General features: G+C 41.6%; 1 protein-coding gene across 3 annotated transcripts in view; it reads right to left on the bottom strand.

Annotated features, from left to right (window-relative positions):
• The window catches only part of Gabrb3 (gamma-aminobutyric acid type A receptor subunit beta 3), a 235,459-nt gene that overhangs the window by 123,131 nt on the left and 93,451 nt on the right, over nucleotides 1-18,877 (bottom strand). The gene's annotated exons all lie outside the window — the stretch shown is intronic.

Genomic DNA, 18,877 nt, shown 5'->3' with positions numbered 1-18,877 from the left:
AGTGAACTAGCCTCTCCCAGAAATGAGCTCTCTAATGGTTTACCCAATGCAAAGTGATCAGCTATGAAACCATATATACAAATATGACAGCAGGTGGTACAGTTATATTCATGTTTGTGCAAGGATGTGGGTAACAATAATAAAAAAGGCGTATATTTGGGCTGGGGGAGGGGAGCTTGGTGGGAGGGTCCATGGAAGGGGTTGGGGGTGGTGAAGAAAGGGGGAAATGAAATAATTATATTTTAATTAAAAGCATGCTTCCAAAATGTCATATGCGGTTAACCCACCCTGGGACAAAGAGGCTTCTGGCATAACCCTGTAGCACTGATAATTCAAAATTAAGCCTCCTGCCTTAGAAACACACACAAGTGCACAGAGCTGCTTTCAGCCGAAGCCACTGTTCAGAAGAAACGGGCTTACGTAAGTACAATAGCATTGAGAAGTGGCCTCTCTGAAGCACTCACAAGCTTCCCACGTGTCACACTATTTTTAGGTTTCAGGGAAAATGAATTGCTCAGATGAAAGCACGGCTCCTCCATTCTACCGAAGCACCATATTACTCATGGCCAAACAATTTCCATGGTCCCAACTGAGAGGTGCATTTCTATTACACAGTACACCGGAAGCAAGGAGAGCAAGCTACTCTTTCTGCAGAATTTTCTTGGAGGTCATACATTTCCATGCATCGGCAACCCACCATGCTTCTTGCCCATGCAGAGCAAGACTTACTCTGGACTTTAATGTAGGGGAAAGATGTAAGCTGCAAGGACCCTGTTGGTAGCCACTGGCCACTTACTGTTCCACATGAGGCTGTGAGGAACTCCAGGCAGAGGAAACGATATGGGCACATCTGTGAGCAAGCTTCACAGGTACTACTTCTAGCATTAATGTTCTGTGCAGGTCAAAAGTGCAGCCTGAAAGCAGGAAGTAAGGGGGCGCTCCAGTGTCTCCTTGAGATTTTGAAGATGCCAAAAAGACAGGGTGCCTTATGGGACTCAGAACATCTGTAGACCCAAAACCTAGGGAGATGGGATGGTTGGTGTACAAGCAGAATTCATAGTCTTAAGAAAAGGTTTCTCCATTCCCCTAACCAAGTTTTCAACAGCCAAAGTTAACTTCAAATAGGAGGACCAAGGTTCACCATTTCCTTTACAAATTGTTCCCCAGACTACAAGTCCATCCCGTTCAGGGATGCAGGAAGGCCAGCCACCTAATTTAAAAATAATCACGGTCATCAAAGAGCACACACCTCTCCTCAGTGCACAACATTCATTCTGGTCAAAGAGTGACTGAGTCGTGGACTAGAGGCACAATCTGAGGGCTCCTTCTCTTTAGCCCTCTAAAATTGAAGCTGGTAAGGTTTCCATCCATTTTATAATGAAGAAAAAAACCATAAGTTTCACATCTGGGTAAAAGCAGCAACGTCAGGCAATGTCTCCAAAGTAAAACTTAAGAGGTAGTCTGTGAGGCAGTGTGATATCCCAGGATACCCAGGGACTTAGGCCTTAGAGTTCTCCTGTCTCTGATAGGATCTGTACAGAAACTACTTCAGAATATTATCAACATCCCCTTTGTCACTAATACTACTAAAATGTGTGGGGCATAGAGGCTACAGGGGATCTGTTCAGGGTGATGACTTTCTGACTGTGCCACAGTAAATAGAAAGGGTAGACTCTGAAGACAATATTGCCAATGGCTATTTAAACTGTGCTGAGTCCTCTATAAAAGGTGTAACTCCATCAGGTTTTTCTTTTAATTTTTAAATTTAAAATATGGTGTTTGGTACATTTGGAATCTTATCTGTCCTCAAAATGTAACTTAAGAGAAAGGATTTGCTTTGGCTCACAGTCTGAGAGTGCCGTCCATCCTGACATGGAAGCAACAGCAGTAGGAGACTAACAGAGAAAGCAGAGAGTGAGTGACTGTGCTCATCATGATCCTCAGCTTGACTGCACTCTTTTCTCTCTTTATGCAGGACAGGGGCCTGGGCTATTGTATGGTGCTGTCTACATTCAAAGTGGCTCTTTCTGCCCCATAAAATTTTCTCTGAAAGCTCTCTTAAAGACACAATCAAGGGTGTCTCCAAGTGATCCAAATGAGGTCACCTTCACAATGATGATTTGCCATCACAGATATTGGAAAGGGGTCATTCATAACTACCAAGTTTCCACAGTCTTATTTCAGCCTCTGTCTGAGGTGTGATGTTCAAACAGCAGCACTAACACACCCACACCTGCTCTGATGGGTTTAGATGAAGACTCTCAAGAGGGACCCAGAAAGCTCTGTGAGACAAAGAGTTCAGGGCACTCAGATGTGCACTGCAGTTTACTGCTGGGCTTAGCATAGAACTCAGTTACAAAGGAAGCCATTAACAGGCTCGGGGCTGCCAAACCTTGACCTGTCTACGACAGTGTAGTAATCCAGAAAATTGAACAGGCAAATCATCTATACTTGGGAGAGCTGTAGGAGAGCAGGAGGCCCAGCTGCTGCATTAGATGTGCCTGCCTGGCAAAGAGAAACAACCTAAAAAGCAACACTGGAGAACAAAAATTCTACACAATGGAGACAAGATATCCTGTCCAATTGTGTGACCCTGGCCTTATCCACAGCGGACTTGAATAATACATGTACCTCTCTGGCAGATTCTTAGATTAATGTGTATCACACTGTATCCCAAAGAATGCATGACTACAATTCACCAATAAAGGAGGGTGAGAGTCTAGAATTTTGTTCCATGTGTCTATCCATAGGAAAGATACTGTGTGATGAAAACGATGAAGCTGTGCCTACCGTAGATGGTAGGCAGGTCAGGAATGGTTTCCACAGAGGACACAGGGCATAGGCAGAGGTGCGGGCAACACTTCAAGAAGTACAGAAGCAGGGCTGCCAGGGGAGGGCAGCAACCCTAGAAGAGTCCAGGGTGGCACAGGTGGCTGTGTTTGATTATGTGTTAGGTTGAGGCATCTTCGCTCGCAGGTGAGTAGGACCCTTTGACCTCTGGCAAAACTGCTGGGCAGAGAGTGGGTGTGATGTCAGTGACTATCTAGGCATAGACACACATAAAGGTGCTGCAGGTAAAGTAGGAAGAGAAGTTAGAGGAATGTGTGTGGTGTCTGAGGAAATGCAAGCCAGACCAACTCCCCATACTGAGGGCACTTTGGCAGTGTTCAGTGCACACCCCGGCCCAGCCATTCTAATTGTCAAAAATTGTCAAATGGAAATTAAAAAGCTGAGATGTAAAACTGTGATACAACTGTGACACAAAAATCATATAGAAACTGATGGAAGTATATTTTGAGGACCCTGAGGAAACTTGCAAAAGAAAGAAGCCTTTTCCTAAGCCACCTTGGTTTCTGTTTTTTTTTTTTAAGCCATTGACTTTTCTCCCCAAGGCTTTTCATGAATGTTGGGAGGATGACTGGCCACTTAGAGCTCAGAAAATGTTTCCTCCTCTCTTCCTAACTCTCACCTCTCCCTCCTCTGTTAGAATCTCTTTTGCACTAAGGTATCAAGCATCATCCTTTCCACTGAATGCAGCTGTATAATACAGAAATATTATTCTATTTCACTTTCATCCTTTTCTGTAAAGGTAAGGTCTTCATTAACTGCAGAGGGGTGATTTCTGCCTCGTATTGACCAGACAGGAATACAGATGAGAGGACAAAAATTGAGGAAAGGGGAGAGGAGAAAGGAGAAGGGCAGAGGCAGAGGGAGAGGCAGAGGCAGAGGCAGAGGCAGAGGCAGAGGCAGAGGCAGAGGCAGAGGCAGAGGCAGAGGCAGAGGCAGAGGCAGAGGCAGAGGCAGAGGAGGCAGAGGCAGAGGCAGAGGCAGAGGCAGAGGCAGAGGCAGAGGCAGAGAGAGAGGGAGAGACAGAGACAGAGAGAGAGACAGAGACAGAGACAGAGCACTTTAACTTGCTCTATCTCCTTTCTTGTTCAATCTTCCTTTGGTTCATACACCCTTCTGTATATATGGTTTTGCTCCCTTGAACTTGACCATAAAATCAGATAAGTTCTTTGTGTCAGGGGATGTATACTTTTAGAGCTATAATATCACCAACAACTTTTATTAATAAAATGTTGATATTTTTCTGAGTACCCATGTTCATAACAGGGGTGACCACCTGACCCTCATGATTGGCCTAACTCCCTTCTACCCCACACTAATATATGAGTCTTTACCAGACAGTTATATGAGAGATATAGGCCTGCTGTGGGATAAAGCTGAAGCCACATAGCAAATATGAGCACTGTGACATATAATGAAAAGATAAGAAAAATGATTCATCCTTTCACAAAAGAAATAAGGGCCCCAGTTCCAGAGCATGCCCAGATCCAAGTCCACATAACTGACCAAGCCCTTTTGAATTGCTGGTATCTATTGCATTTTCTTCCCATAAGATAGAATACTATTTGTAGAATAAATTTCTATCACTAGGTGGATGGAAATTAACAGAATTCATTTTTCTGTTCAGATATTTCATCAAGGAATCCAAACCCATTTTCAAAATGCATCTAAGAAAAAGTACTGAGATGAGATGTTTCAGAGAGTAGCTGTCTGTGCCTGAAACCAGAAATGGTTTCTTAACTGTGTCATAGGCATGCTGCTTCAAAGGCCCAGTGGAAACCAAGGCTACTAGGGGAGACTTCTATATGGTGGGTGCCTCTTTTGCTGCCACACAGAGAGTTTCTCGCAGGCATGGGTCACCAACAGACACTGCAACACAGCTTTGTGTGTGCCTTGGGGAGGGGCACTAGGATGAGTCATATAAAGAATTACTAATTCCTTAGTTGATGAATCTGAGGTGGTTTTACTGCTAGAAATGCAAACTTTATTGTGCTTCATCAGTTTTATGGTTGACATGCTTTCAATTTACTTTTCTCTATTAAAACCTTATATGAGTATTTGAATGTAGACACACACACTCCTCTCCCCACCAAAATCAACAGCTCAAGGCAGTTCTGAGTCTAAGCACCTTAAGCAGATCATAAGGAGAAAGTCGGCATTCATCTGATGGATCTTCCACAATTTCATCTCACTCAATCTGGGTGAGGTAGGGGTAGTTTTCATTTTCACATCTAGTATTTGCTAATTTTTTTCTGACATGCATCAATATATCAATATAATTTCACTGTCTGAAAAGGAACCTTATCAACTAAGAAAAATTACCCTATATTCCACCTGCTTTTTCTTAATTTGTGGTATATTTCTTTCCCTTGCTCTCCTCGAACCCCCTCTCCCTCTTTTCCCTGACATACTCAAAATGTGCTTCACTAGAATAGGGCTGCTTGGGGCTGGAAACATCAAGTTCAGCTCTCTTCTTTCAAGCCTGAAAGGCAGAGTTTGGCTTCAGAAAAGTAAAGAAGTGGGCACTAGAACTCAGAGGACACCACCTGTCTCCTCCACATAAGGAGCTAGAACAAACTTAGTAGCCCTGGGAACCTCTGAGGGTGAACCTCTCCTTTGAGGTCAGCCTTGGTCCTTGGCTTCTTCCTTTTAGTAACCCTGGAACTTGAAGTATCTCATATGAATTACCATATGAAAAGGTCAGTTTCCTGGTTTTATTAAGGGCCAGTTAACTGGCTCATTACGGGACAGTTATTTCCTCTTGGTCAAAAAAAATTAGAATCCAAATAATATACCTCTGGCCCTGTGTGAAGACTTGATATTCTGTTTTGTTCCAACGGTTCAAGTGTACAGACAACTATCTCCTCCTTCAAAAGTAAACCCAGAATAGCCTTGGAATCACAGACATGAGTATACCCTATAGGAAGATTCACCTGAAGATACACTAGTGAGATGGGAGGAATAGTTATTGTTGACAGAAATAATGTAGTTATCCTTCCTAGAGGGCCTTCTGTCTGGACAGCCAATCACAGAGCTTCCTTCCTGGCAGCACTACTAAGCCCACCTACTTTCTTTGAATCTTAAAATGAAACAGACTACCTTTCCCTCATTGTTTTTCCTATCTCTTTTCCTGATCCTGACCTAAAGCCTAAGCATGCTTTCCATAAGGCTCTGAAGGCTTTCTCATTCTTTCTCTGCAGACTTTCTCTCTTCCTCCATAAAACTGTTTACAGACAGACCTCCACTGCTGAACATTCTAGGTTTCTCAAACCCAAACAAATCAGTGTTCTCTCTTCTTCAGTATTCCCTCTCCGAGGAATTCACTAAGATTTCCAGTTTGTGTGCCCTAGTCCTTTTCTCAAAAACGAAAGTAAAATTGCCTTCAAGTTTCCTTGCAAGTTCAGTTCTAAATAATTTTATTAATGAAAAAAAAAACATGAAAGAGAACTACAAATCTTATTCTTTCCCAAGACCCGTTTGCTCTCACATAGGTGTCCTTTCTATACAATCTGGAGTTATTGAAAAGAAGAGAATCTCAGTTCAGAAAATGCCTGTGCACAAGCCTGTTGGACTATGATGATGATGATGATGATGATGATGATGATGATGATGATGATGATGATGATGATGATTAAAGATTGATGTGAGAGAGCCCAGCTCACACTCTGGGTGATGCCACCTCTGGACTGGTGTCTCTGAATACTAAAAAAAAAAAAAAAAAAAAAAAAAAACAAAAAAAAAAAAAACAGGCTATGCAAATCCAGACAAACAAGTCAGTAGGCCACACTCCTTCATAGTTTCTATATCAGTTCCTACCTCCAAGATGATATCTTACATTTCTGTCCTGACGTTCCTGGAAGAGGGATTACAAGTTATAATGTAAAATAAACTCTTTTCTCCCCTAGTTGCTTTAAGTCATGATGAAAGCATCACAGCAATAGAAGCCCCAACTAAGACACTGTCTCTCTTCCGTTATTCATATATGATATAAGGTCCCAAATCTCACTCCTCCTGTATGTGAGGCTTCTGTGCACATAAAACTATGAAACTATAAATAAATTGGTGTGCATGTTCCTCTGGTATGGTTTAATGTAAAGTCCCACAAGCCCCACAAGCCTAAAAGTACAGGAAAATCTTATGACAAACCTACATTAGCCAATCAAGTGTTTTCTTGGCAGAGCTCTCTACTTAACACACAACACACACACACACACACACACACACACACACACACACACACACACACTGGTAAGGTTTTCACGGTGGAAAGCATTTCTGGGTTTCAAACAGAGTGCAAGGCAGGGCTTGATGTTTATGAGGATACATGAAAGCTATACCATGGTGTCAGCAGCCATGCGAAAAGAGCTGGAGACAGTTCTGCACTGCCACCTAAGGCAAAGGTTTACCAGAGTTCGTCAGTGAAGGCAAGACTCTAGACTTCGGCACAGAAAAGAATTTCAAGATATGTAAATTAGCAGTGTTGTAGTTTATTCAGGGGAAAAATATTTAGGATAGATGTAAGCATAGGAGTCAATAAGAAAGACAAAAGTAGTACCCTTTCCTATCTTCAAAGAAAGGATCAAAGTGCTCAAGCATGGCTGTGGGCTCTGGCATAGGGTGTTTCCTGAGCTAAAGCGGATGGCTTCATGGGATAATGCAAGGGTATGAGATGGCAAGGGAAGTGAAGATGTTCTCACTGTAAAAGAAAGTTATTAATCTTGCTTGCGAAATCCCAGAAAATACCTGGAAAAGGAGTAAGGCCATCATATTCAGGGTCACTTACACTCAATCCTTACATATGTTTTATTGCTATTTTAACACTGTAATTTAAAATATCTCTACACATCATACTCTCTACGTCAGCTACTATCACAGCAGGTATTCTGGCCACTGTGCTAGGACTCTTGGTTCTCAGCTGGTGAGAGGTTTCATGCAGGACTCCGGGGTGATGGTCTCCTTTACATCAATTAATGAATTTAACTAAATTTTATTTAGTTTGTTCCTGTTTTTACTTTGGTCCTGTTTGGTGTGGTTGGTTTCTATGTTATATTTAAGAGCACAATTTCCGGATATTTTTTACCTTACCTTTAATGTCATATATTTTTACATGGAGAGAGTACTGGGCTACATTAACTACTATTTTTATTTGTTCATCTCATTCTTTTACAGCTTTATTGCATGCTACATTATTCCTTTGACTTTGGTGTGTATTTGAAAATAAGGGCTATTCTCTGGCTTAGGGTTTTGAGGTTAACATATTTCTATTAGTTTTGCTTTTAAATTAAATTTATTTTTTATATTTTTTAATATTTTTATTTATGTGTATATGTGTACATGTGCCACATGTTGAGGGCAGTGCCTGTGAAGCCTGAGTATCAGGCCTCCTGGAGCTGAATATACAAGACTCTAGACTTTGGTACAGAAAAGAATTTCAAGATAAGTCAATTAGCAATGTTGTAGTTTATTCAGGGGAATGAAGACTAACACATACATTTGCATCTTCTGTAACCATAGAGACTAAGAGGATCACAATGAAAATAGTTACTGTGACAGGTACTTAGAAGCTGCTTTTCTAAGTAGTTCATTTGGGTCCACAAGTTAACCAAGACCAAGATGAAATCCTGGCATTGCTCTGTATTGTGCCTGCTAGCCTCATTTACATGGCTGGAGGCACAGGGAACTATCAGGGTATTAATCTGGTACGGCACGTGCCTTGTATTTCAGGAGTAGTAGAATCTTGCAGAACAAACCCACCCACCACTCACCATGGATGAGGGCTCTTACACCTGTGGTAGAGCTGCATCCTGGAGACTGTGACCTGCACTGATCCCATCAAGTTCTAAGAACTTCCTGGTACCACTTTACAGGATCTGAGCTGAGACAATAACCAACTTTACCACACCTAGACCAACAGTACCTAATTATACATACTTAACCTTTGTCCTACTTCCTCTATGAGAAGATAAAGTTCATTTCATTACCCTGAAAATGGTCTTCAGATTCCTGAACCCCTTTATTTGTTCGTTTAACTCAAGTGGTGACACTAGATAAATCTGTCTGCCTTATCCTATTTTTCATCTCCTTAATTCATTTACTGGGGATGGGTAGTGAACACTTGCTTGTTGTCTCTGAATAGGCACCATGACCAAGACAACTCTTCTAAGGAAAACATTTAATTGGGGCTGGCTTATAGATTCAGAGGTTCAGTCCATTATCATCAAGGATGCATGGCAGCATCCAGACAGGCATGGTGCAGGAGAGGCCTTCAGATGAAGGCCTCTAGGAGAAGACGGGCTTCCAGGAAGCTGAGACCAGGGTCTTAAAGCCCACCCTTACACACTCTCCAACAAGGCCACACCTACAAATAGTGCCACTCCCTGGGTCAAGCATATTCAAACCAACACCACTTGTTAAATTTCCAAAAGCCCAAGCTTATGCCCAAAAATCCAGTTCCAATTCTAGTAAGAATCAGGAGGGAAGTGGAAAGGTATCCCTAAGTAGATGCTTTAGAACAGTGATGTGGAGTCAGGTGCTCAAGCACAGACCTAAAATGAGGACACTGGAAGCTACAAAACTATGAGCAAGGATTTCAGCAGAAGCTTGTAGCTATGTAAGACTGAAAGGACCAAAACTGCCTTTCTGCAAGGAGTATCCTCTGCAGGATAAAAGGGTATAGCAGAATGAATGCCTTGGCTGTAGAGGACATCATAGTCACTCTTGAGTTCACAGAATATTAAGGAAACTAAAGTACCACATAAAGGGTTAAGAATTTGCCTTCCTTATCTCTGAGATGCTAGCATCACACTGAAGAAGCTGGCGGGCCTTCCTGTGAAATAATTACTTGTGGTTTCAAGTCTCAGGAGTCCCTGGGTCTCTTAATGAGGCACTGAATATTAAATTACACTCAAGAGCGCTGGCTCTGGTTGAGATCATGGAGTTGATTTCTCATGGTACAGCTATTTCTTTCCCCCAATTTTCTGAACAACAACATCAAGTTATAGATCTTTCGCATCATCTAAAACAAGGCTTTGGTTCACTGCCCCACTCTGCTCCAATGGAGACTTGCTCTGAAGCCTGAGATGCAACTCCAGCATTATTCCTTCTAAGAACAACTAAAGATATGACCTCTGAGGGATGGGGATTTACAGGAGGGGGAAGAAAGAGAGAGAGAGAGAGAGAGAGAGAGAGAGAGAGAGAGAGAGAGAGAGAGAGAGAGAGAATATGGAGGGCTGGTGAATTGAAGTCACTAAGGAGGAAACAAGGAGGAAATTCCTTATACGCTGACCCGGCAGGAACCTCAGGTCAGAGTCAACAGTCAATACCCTACAGCAGATGAGTGAGGAATGGGGTGTAATGGAGGAGCCTGATAAATTATCTGGGGTAATCCAGTTCAGAGTGGGAACTGAATCAATCTGATTTAAGGGAGCTCCTGTGAATCAGGTATTTACAGATATTTCTGGGAGGGGGCATGATTTTTCACTTGCTCTGACATATCTGTTTCACTTTATATGTATATATCTGCCTTCTTTTAGTTTAGCTGAAGACATAGAAATAAATTTTCAGAGTAAACCTGAAGTCATCTTGGACTTTAGAAAGATTAAAACCTCACAGGCCAGGTCAGCCTCCCACCCCCTCATGAGAACAATTATGTTACACTCTGGAGTAGAAGCAATCTTGTAGAAATCAGTTAGACACTCTCAAAAGAGATGGGCTTTGACCACTTTGCAGAGCAAGAATTGCAATAAAGATCAACCAGACTACACATTGACCGGGATTGTTTTACTATGCATATTGTGTGCAATAACTGTTCCAATTCCTTCTCCACTTAAAGCTCATTTTAGTATTCCAAAGATAGACTTATGTCACTCTACCCTTTTGTCTGTACCTAAGTGGTCACAGCAAACACATGTGTTCTGAGCTTTACTGTTACTCGTATCTCAGCTGGTGTATTTGAGACACATGCCCAAGCCTGTTAGATAACAGCCCAAGTTTTTAACCTTAAAAGTTTCAGTTCCAGCTAGAGAATAGAGAGATCAACACAGATGCCCAAGTTCCAGGACCAGGAAAGAGGGAGGAGCCTAGTAAAGCTTGAACAAGAAGAGAGTCTATAGTGATAGTGTAGTACACATCTTTAAGAAGAAGTTCACACAAAGGTAAAAATTCCTGCCACCCAGCTAATGACCTACAACGCACAGTTGCACAGTGAAATCTTGTCTCAGAAAGCAGTCGAGACTCTATAAAACCCTCTACTTTTGTTTAGATAAATGCAGAATATATTTATCAAGAAACACACACTGTTAATCTACAAATTCCCTAGGCCCAGATTGTAACTACATTATTTAAATTAACTTTTACTTCTCTTTTGTGACTGCAAGCAGATTCAGAACAAGGAAACTGAAGCCATGGATCCCAAAGAATTAAAACTCCCTTAGGAATCTCATTCTGAGGCAGGGAAAGGAAAAAGCCTGTTGCCACACAGAAGAGGAACTTTTCTACCAGAGGGAGGTTTCAATCAACTCTGCCAGGTTATCACACAGTTAAATTAGCATGTGCATATTTCCTAGCTTTTGTTTCATCCTTTATATGAAATACTGATACAGGTACTGGAAATGCTGGAACAAAACCTATGAATCTTTCTCTCATTGTATTGGCCAAAATGTAAATAAATAGATTCTGCTTTACCAATTTCTGTTTTTAATTTTCTTTTGAAATAGTAGGAAATTAAAATAGTCTAAGTGGGGGTTGGGGATTTAGCTCAGTGGTAGAGTGCTTGCCTAGCAAGCGCAAGGCCCTGGGTTCGATCCTCAGCTCCGGAAAAAGAAAAATAGTCTAAGGGCCTAAAATCTTGGAAACTATTTGAATTTTTTTAAATCTGATTTCTAAAGACATTCTTAGCTTTTATGGCTTTCTGATCCTTTATGGTCCAAACCTGACCAGCCAGCATATACCACTATCTGTGTACAGACAATGGATAGTTGTTTACTCGAAGTAGCAGAGAGCACCCTGCCACAAAACAGAAGCTATAAAATTCAAGCTACTCTTTGGACACAGTGAAATTTGATAAGGGACAGGATGGGACAGATAAGGGCACTTTGTATTATGCATTATAAAAGCACATCTGTGCTGTAAAAGGAGTCTGCATGAACAAATTACAAACAGACTCATAAATGCACAGCTCTCGTGGTGTGTTCTGAATTAACCTCGTAATGCAGTGGAAACTCGGGACTAATGCAAGACCCAGCACCATTGCATAGGTGAACAATCCAAGATGCAGAGACAGCTGACCAGGAGGGGAATGTGTGGAAGAGTAAGAAGGAACACGTCAATTCTAAGGACCTCAGCGACAAGGGTGGCTGCCTGACTATAGAGTCAGGGCCAAATTTGGGGATGATTAGTGTCTTTGTTTTAGTTTCCTATAAATGTGAAATGATTCAAAGAGAACAGATCTTTTCGGGTGCCAATCAGATCCATCTTCCCAGAACATCTTTTTGCATAGGCACATGAAATCATGCCTGCCATTTTTCTGTGAGTGGTAAATTCCTTATTAGTAATGAAGCTTAAACAAATTGTTTTTAAAAAAAAAACCATCATGTTGGTGTTGCTTATAACTCAAGAATTTAAAAGACTGAGACTAAAGGTTTGTTCTGATTAGTAGTTTCTATTGTCAACTTGAGAAAAACTAAAGTCATCTAGCAAGAGGGTGCTTCAACTGAAGGATTGGCTCTATACATGGCCTATATGCATGTCTGTGGGTGCATCTTCTTTATTGCTAATTGATATAGGAGGGTCCAGGCCACTGTGAGCAAACCATCCCCAAGCAAATGGACCCAACTCCCACTGTATACAAAATGTGGTGATTTGAATGAACATGGTCCCCATAGGCTCATTTGTTTGAACTATTGGTCTCTTGTATATAGAATTATTTGAAAAGGATTAGAAGGTATGTTCTTGTTAGAGAATACATCTAACTGGAGGAACACTTTGAGACTTTGGACACCTGTGTGCCTTGTGCTTCCTGCTTGTAATTGGAGGTATGAGCTCTCAGTTATTCCTGGCCCTGGGCCTTTGCTCCACCATCATGAACTCTAACCATAAGCCCTACCAAACACTTCCTTTTATAAGTTGTTTGATTCATGGTGTTTCATCACAGCAGTAGAAAGGTAACTAACTAATACCAAGTGTAAAACAAACGATCTGAGCAAATCAGGGAATCAAGTTGGTTGTCAACATTCCTCCTTATTATCTGCTTCAAGCTGCCACCTAGAGTTTCTGCTTTGGCTCCCTTTGATGATATTCAGCAACCCATGAAATAAACCCTTTCTTCTCCATGTTGGTTTTACATTTTATAATAGTGACTGATAAGCCAACTCAGACAAGGGTCTTAATTTCCAGTCTAGTCAGGGCTCTATAGAAATACCCACAACTAATTAATCTATACATCTGTTAATTAAAATAGGATCTTTTGTCTCAGTGACACAAGTTTAAACATTCTAGGCAAATTTGTCTAAAGGACCCATGCTTGAACATGGAGATATTTAGACCAGTAAACAGGTTTAAGGTGAATGAATCTTGTTAATACCGTTTCATGACTCCTTCATAACCTGCCTGATATGCTTAAGCATGGATTATGTTAAGCAAATAATAATGTCAAGATAAAATAAAGGGTTATCTCCACCTCATGCCAGAGATTGTGTCTAAGTAGTTTTTCAATGTATGCCACTTTTCACAGCTGTTTCCACGTAAATATAAACGGTGATTTTGGGCTAATTAGAATTAGTAAGTCATAAGGACAATGTGCATCTCTGTGAACAGAGTATCACAGGCCAGAGACCTGGGAAGGCTGTACCCTAGCTGGAATAGCTATGAATAGCAAAACAGCCAAATACTTTTCAAAGCTGTCTCTTTTTATTTCTAAGGTACTTTTCTCCCCGTCCTAAGGTGAAATCTAGGGTCCCCTGTCTACACTAAACTTCCCCTCAAAGTAGATTTCTTTTTTATTCAGCTCCAACTAAACACACACACAAAATTAAATTCTTTCTGGCCAAAGGACAGGACTAGAAGCAATGGTGATCACAAACATGAATACTACTCTGACTTCTATCTAAGTAGGAGATGCCCCAATCATGGAGTTAGAGCATCCCTCTCTCAGGACACTTCAAATGTAGATGACCTAGAGGCAAATATACATAAAAGCCTAATTCAAGCACCATTCACCGACCTAGAGTTGACAAGCTGGAAGTTTTCATGTTCACTGATTTCTCCTAGAGTGTGTTTATCAAAGCCTTTTTGCAAAGACAGTTTTGTGGAAAAAGAAAAAGTACCCAAAAATAAGGACTAAGGACGTGGGACTCCTCTTAGCCATGCCTCATCCCTGGAAATACACTGAGGACTTCATGAGTGCTAAAGCTCTACCCTGAATTTGACTAAAACCTCTGAATTTCTAGAGATTTAGCAGAAGAGAGAAACCATTTGCTTCTCTACAATCCAAGGAAATAGAAAGAAGGAATTTTAAAGCAATGTGACCCAAAATCACCACTGAACATGAACATGTGTTCTGTGGTTTCCAGCTCTGTCTTTGCTCCTGACTTTTATACTTTGAAGTTGACTCATAAAGCTGCTTTAATAATTAATAGCTGTGTTCCATTTCTTCAGTCTTTGAGGGCCAAATTTAAGTTCCCATAAGAATATGTAAATCACGGGGGGGATGTTCTAATTTCACCCTAATAACAAAATACACAAGGGTGATGAGGGCAGTCACGGAAGACTCTATCTAGCAGTCCAAAGTGCTATTTTCAAACGACTGGATCAATGGCTCACTGAAGAAGTGATAGGGAAGCATAATGCAAAACTGGGCTGAGTAAGCACCAGTGTGATTTGATTAGGACCAGAGCATGTTCAGAAAGCCAGTGAAAGCAGGACAGGTTCTTCCTAGGACAGCTGCTGTTGATCTGTGTGGAAGTGAAAGCTGGGAGGTGCCCAGCTTCCAGACCTATGGCATCAGCTGTGCCCAGAACCAACATTGCGAGGAAACCAACTCTTCAGATTCACAAGTCATGAGGCAACCATGTAAATTATTGGACTTGCCAAATGTTTTAACTAAGAAGAATGAAAACAATCATATTCATGTGAAAGTTTCCCCTCTAAACTCCTCCTGTGCTCTTCACCCCCACCCCCACCCCCAACCCCACCCCCACCCATCAAACAGCGTGGCCACACCTCCACTGAAGAGGTGATTTCTAACCTCATTATGAGTAGTACTGGCTGACATCTGTGCTTCTAAAATAGCCTGCTAACCTCTTGGAATAAAACAGTGAGAATCACACTCACCTGCTCTTGGGATTCACACATGCTCATTAGCATTTCACTGGGATCTGTTGAAAAGCACTGCCCTGTGATGCATGTCTGTGATACCTCAGCCCTGTCTGTCCCTTCTCACACCTTCCCTCCCACCTTTGATTTCAGATCTGACTCATTTATGTTACTGTGTTTCAGGAACACTTACTTGGGCTTGCCTCAGAAAGAGACACTGGAGTTGTTGATGATCGCAAACTATTGGTGACACAAGTTAATGATGATTAAGGCAAATATGAAGTAGGACCAGACTTGGAGTGTCAGAGTCAGTTGGATGCACTCTGCTTAGTCCACTGGGGATCCCCTGCTTCTGGGAGAAGACTAGGAGAGCACGGGAGCATGCTACCTCACTGCTGAGTCAGCTTGCTCTTCCCTCCAGCAGACAAGACATAGCCCTGCAGTTGGCACTCCCAAGCCTGTTTTCTTCCTGACCCACAACTTCAGTCCTCAGTCCTTAAGATATGCCTCAGATATACTTGGAAATACCCAGCCAAACTGACGTTAGGCTGATTTTATTGTGCAGATTAACTTTAATCTCTTTGCTCCATTCCTTCTACATCAGAGTTCTTTGCATCTGTCAACATAGCTAGGCGATGACCCTAGTCTAGAGGCTGCTGTAAAGATAGCTTTCAGATAGACCTAGCGGTCAATCCAATAGGCTGTGGGTGAAACAAATTTATGTTCTATAATGTGATAAGCCTCTTCTAAACAGATACAGGAACAATAGATAAAAGACTGAAGCCTTACAGAGAGAAAGGCATCTGCTGAGCTTATATTTGAACTGAAGCATCAGTTCTTCCTTGGGTGTCCAGCTTGATGACCTTCTCTGTAGACATCAGACTTGCCAGCCTCTATAGTTTTTGTAAGTTCCCTGCAATAAATCTCTATGTGCATACAAGTGTGTATATGGCCTTTTGCCTCTCTTTTTGAGGAGAATGTTGGCATATGGTGTCATGATACTTCATTACTATTCTTCCTTTGTAACTACACAATGGGATTAAATCCTCCCTGCACCCTATTCTCCATTTACAGGCTAACAGAGTGATATTCTTGCAGACCTAAGACATAGTTGTTAGCCTTCTATCTAAGCTCCACCCCAGAGTTATCTGGCAACAGCCAAGTATGCTCCTGCTCCTCAGTTACCTGGCCACAACCAAGTATGCCTAACATTATAAAAGAGGCTGCTTACCCCCTCTTTGCCCTCTTGCTCTCTTGCTCTCTTTTTCTTACCCTCTTCTCTTTTTGTCCCTTCTCTCCCCATTCCCCTCCTGCCTCTTTCCACATGTTCTTGGCTGGCCTCTATTTCTCTGCTTCCCTTCCCTTCCCTTCCACCACCCCCCTCCCCCCCCTCTCTCCCTCCCTCCCTCCCTCCTCCTTTCTCTGCACCTTCTACCCTCTTAATAAACTGAATTTGCCCTGAATAAACTCTATTCTACACTATACTTTCCTGTAGCTGGTCCCTCACTGGAAAGGATGTCTTAGCATGAGCCCTCAAGGGGCCCTTTCCCCATACCTCACCACACCTCCATAGTACATATCCGTCCTCTCTTTGTCTTTATATAAATACATAACTAGTTAGTTCATTTCACTTTGCTGAGTGACATGTCTTCTGACACAAAAGATGCATGTTTATATAATAAATCCCATCTTTCTTCAGTGATTAAGTGCCAGGGCCTGATAATAACAATGAGGACCTATGATAGAGTGTGGTCCCCTCTCAAGGAACCAGCAGGAGGGAGGATTCCTAAACCTGGATCTGAAGCCCCACATCCCTCCCTGTTCTGTCTGCCCGTGCACCGAGCACTAGAAAGACCTGAGCTAAGTACGCCTCCATCTTCCCACAGTAGTTACAGCTCACAGGCCACACTTGCTAAGATTAACTTTCCCTGTGTTTCCTCATTACTTTCCTTACCATTGCTTTCCTTTAGGCTTGATTTCAAACCTTTCTCTTAAAAAAAAATCGTTTTGATCATTTCCTGGTTTTAAGTCATCTTAAATCTTTAGGATGTGATGAAAAATAAACAAAGCAGTCACCAGTGAATGGAAGCTGTCCCATTCGTCATGGATTTACTGTTCATTTGGCTCAGAACAAAGACTCAATAAATTCAGATGAAAGGATGACACACTTGCTTTTTATTCCCTTACTTGGGGAGAAAAATCAATGCAAATTTCTAAATGCCTATTATTTGCCTCAAAATTGGATTATTAAGATAATAAATAAATCCAAACTGATATTCCAATTTTCATGTGGGCAAGACGGTGCATCATCAGACACAGGCTGCTAAACGGCTGCAAGTGTGACTCCCATCATGCGTTGTCTATGCTAAGCTTGTGCAAAGTCAGAGCATCTGAAACTCCCAACTCTCACAAAGTCAATTACCACCCTTATTTGTTTCCAGAGTCTGGGTTATGTAACGTTCCACATTATGAAACAGACATACAGACATTATAAGGTTATGTTGTTTCTAATTAGTGTCAGACACCCCCAGGACTTGGAAACATTATTTATGATGACGTAAACAGTCTCTTAAAAAATTATCTTGGCATTTGGAGAAATAGCTCAAAATGGCTCCTACGTTGGATTGATTTTTTTTTTTTGCATTTCCTGAACACTTTCCACTTTTCTTGGATGAATGGTTAAATGAAATTCTTTTCCTTTATCCTTTCGAAGTCCAATGTTACTACCAGGTCTTTCATTTCTTCATTTCTCTCCTGTCCCTAGAGCAGTAGTGATTTGTCTATAGTATGAGAAAGCTGATTTTTTTTCACCTTCACCTGCACAAAATCCTCAAGAAAGTCCAAGTATGGTCCTGGGCCATGTCAGTACCTCCCACCTCCATTGCAGCCTAGTGTAATCTGCCCTTTCCACAGTAGTATCCCGAAACTTCCACATTAGTTAATGGCCGAGTACACCAGGTTAAGTTTAAAGCTGTATGAGACACAAATAAAGCCAGCAGAAGAGCCTCCCAAGTGCAAGACCTGAGTCCTTCCTTCCTTCCTTGGAACAAGGAGCAAAAACACAAAACTATGCAGAGCTCACTCGACCACACCAACCTGAGGCTGGCATAGAGTGGTGAATTCTGTCCCCTTCCCCTTAAGTAGTAGGATAATTTGAAGCCGATCATATCGCTTACGTCTTAATGTTCAGGCCATTGAGATGGGTTTTTTTTTCTTTACAGTGTCAACAACTCATCTTTATTGTCACTGAATATTGTTTTGATTTCTCTAAAAACATTTCAATTTCCACCAGTAAAACCTATGGCTTTCAAGTCACAATAGACATACAATTATGAGATAATGGTTGAAGTTTTCTGTACTTACATTTTGTGTACCTCTGTATTGTAGCAGAAAATCTAACTGTGGATAGGTGATACACATGTCCTTTCTAGCAAACGATGTGCTCATTACCATAGAAGCTACATACAGTGGTGCTAAGAGCCTAATCAAACAGAGCATCCAATTGTTTTTCTATTTTTTAAGTGTAGAACCAAGCCCAGAGCTTTCGCCTTTCTCACCAAGCACTCTAACCTTATTTCTATTTTTAAATGACATTTTTTTAAAAGTATGCAGCAAAACTTAAGTTTTCTTTTTTTTTTTATTAACTTGAGTATTTCTTATATACATTTCGAGTGTTATTCCCTTTCCCGGTTTCCGGGCAAACATCCCCCTCCCCCCTCCC

Source organism: Rattus norvegicus, chromosome 1, assembly GCF_036323735.1.
Source record: "Rattus norvegicus strain BN/NHsdMcwi chromosome 1, GRCr8, whole genome shotgun sequence".
NCBI classification, from domain to species: Eukaryota; Metazoa; Chordata; class Mammalia; order Rodentia; family Muridae; genus Rattus; species Rattus norvegicus.
Note: the sequence above shows the minus strand (reverse complement) of the source record. Positions and strands in the feature narration are given on the sequence as shown.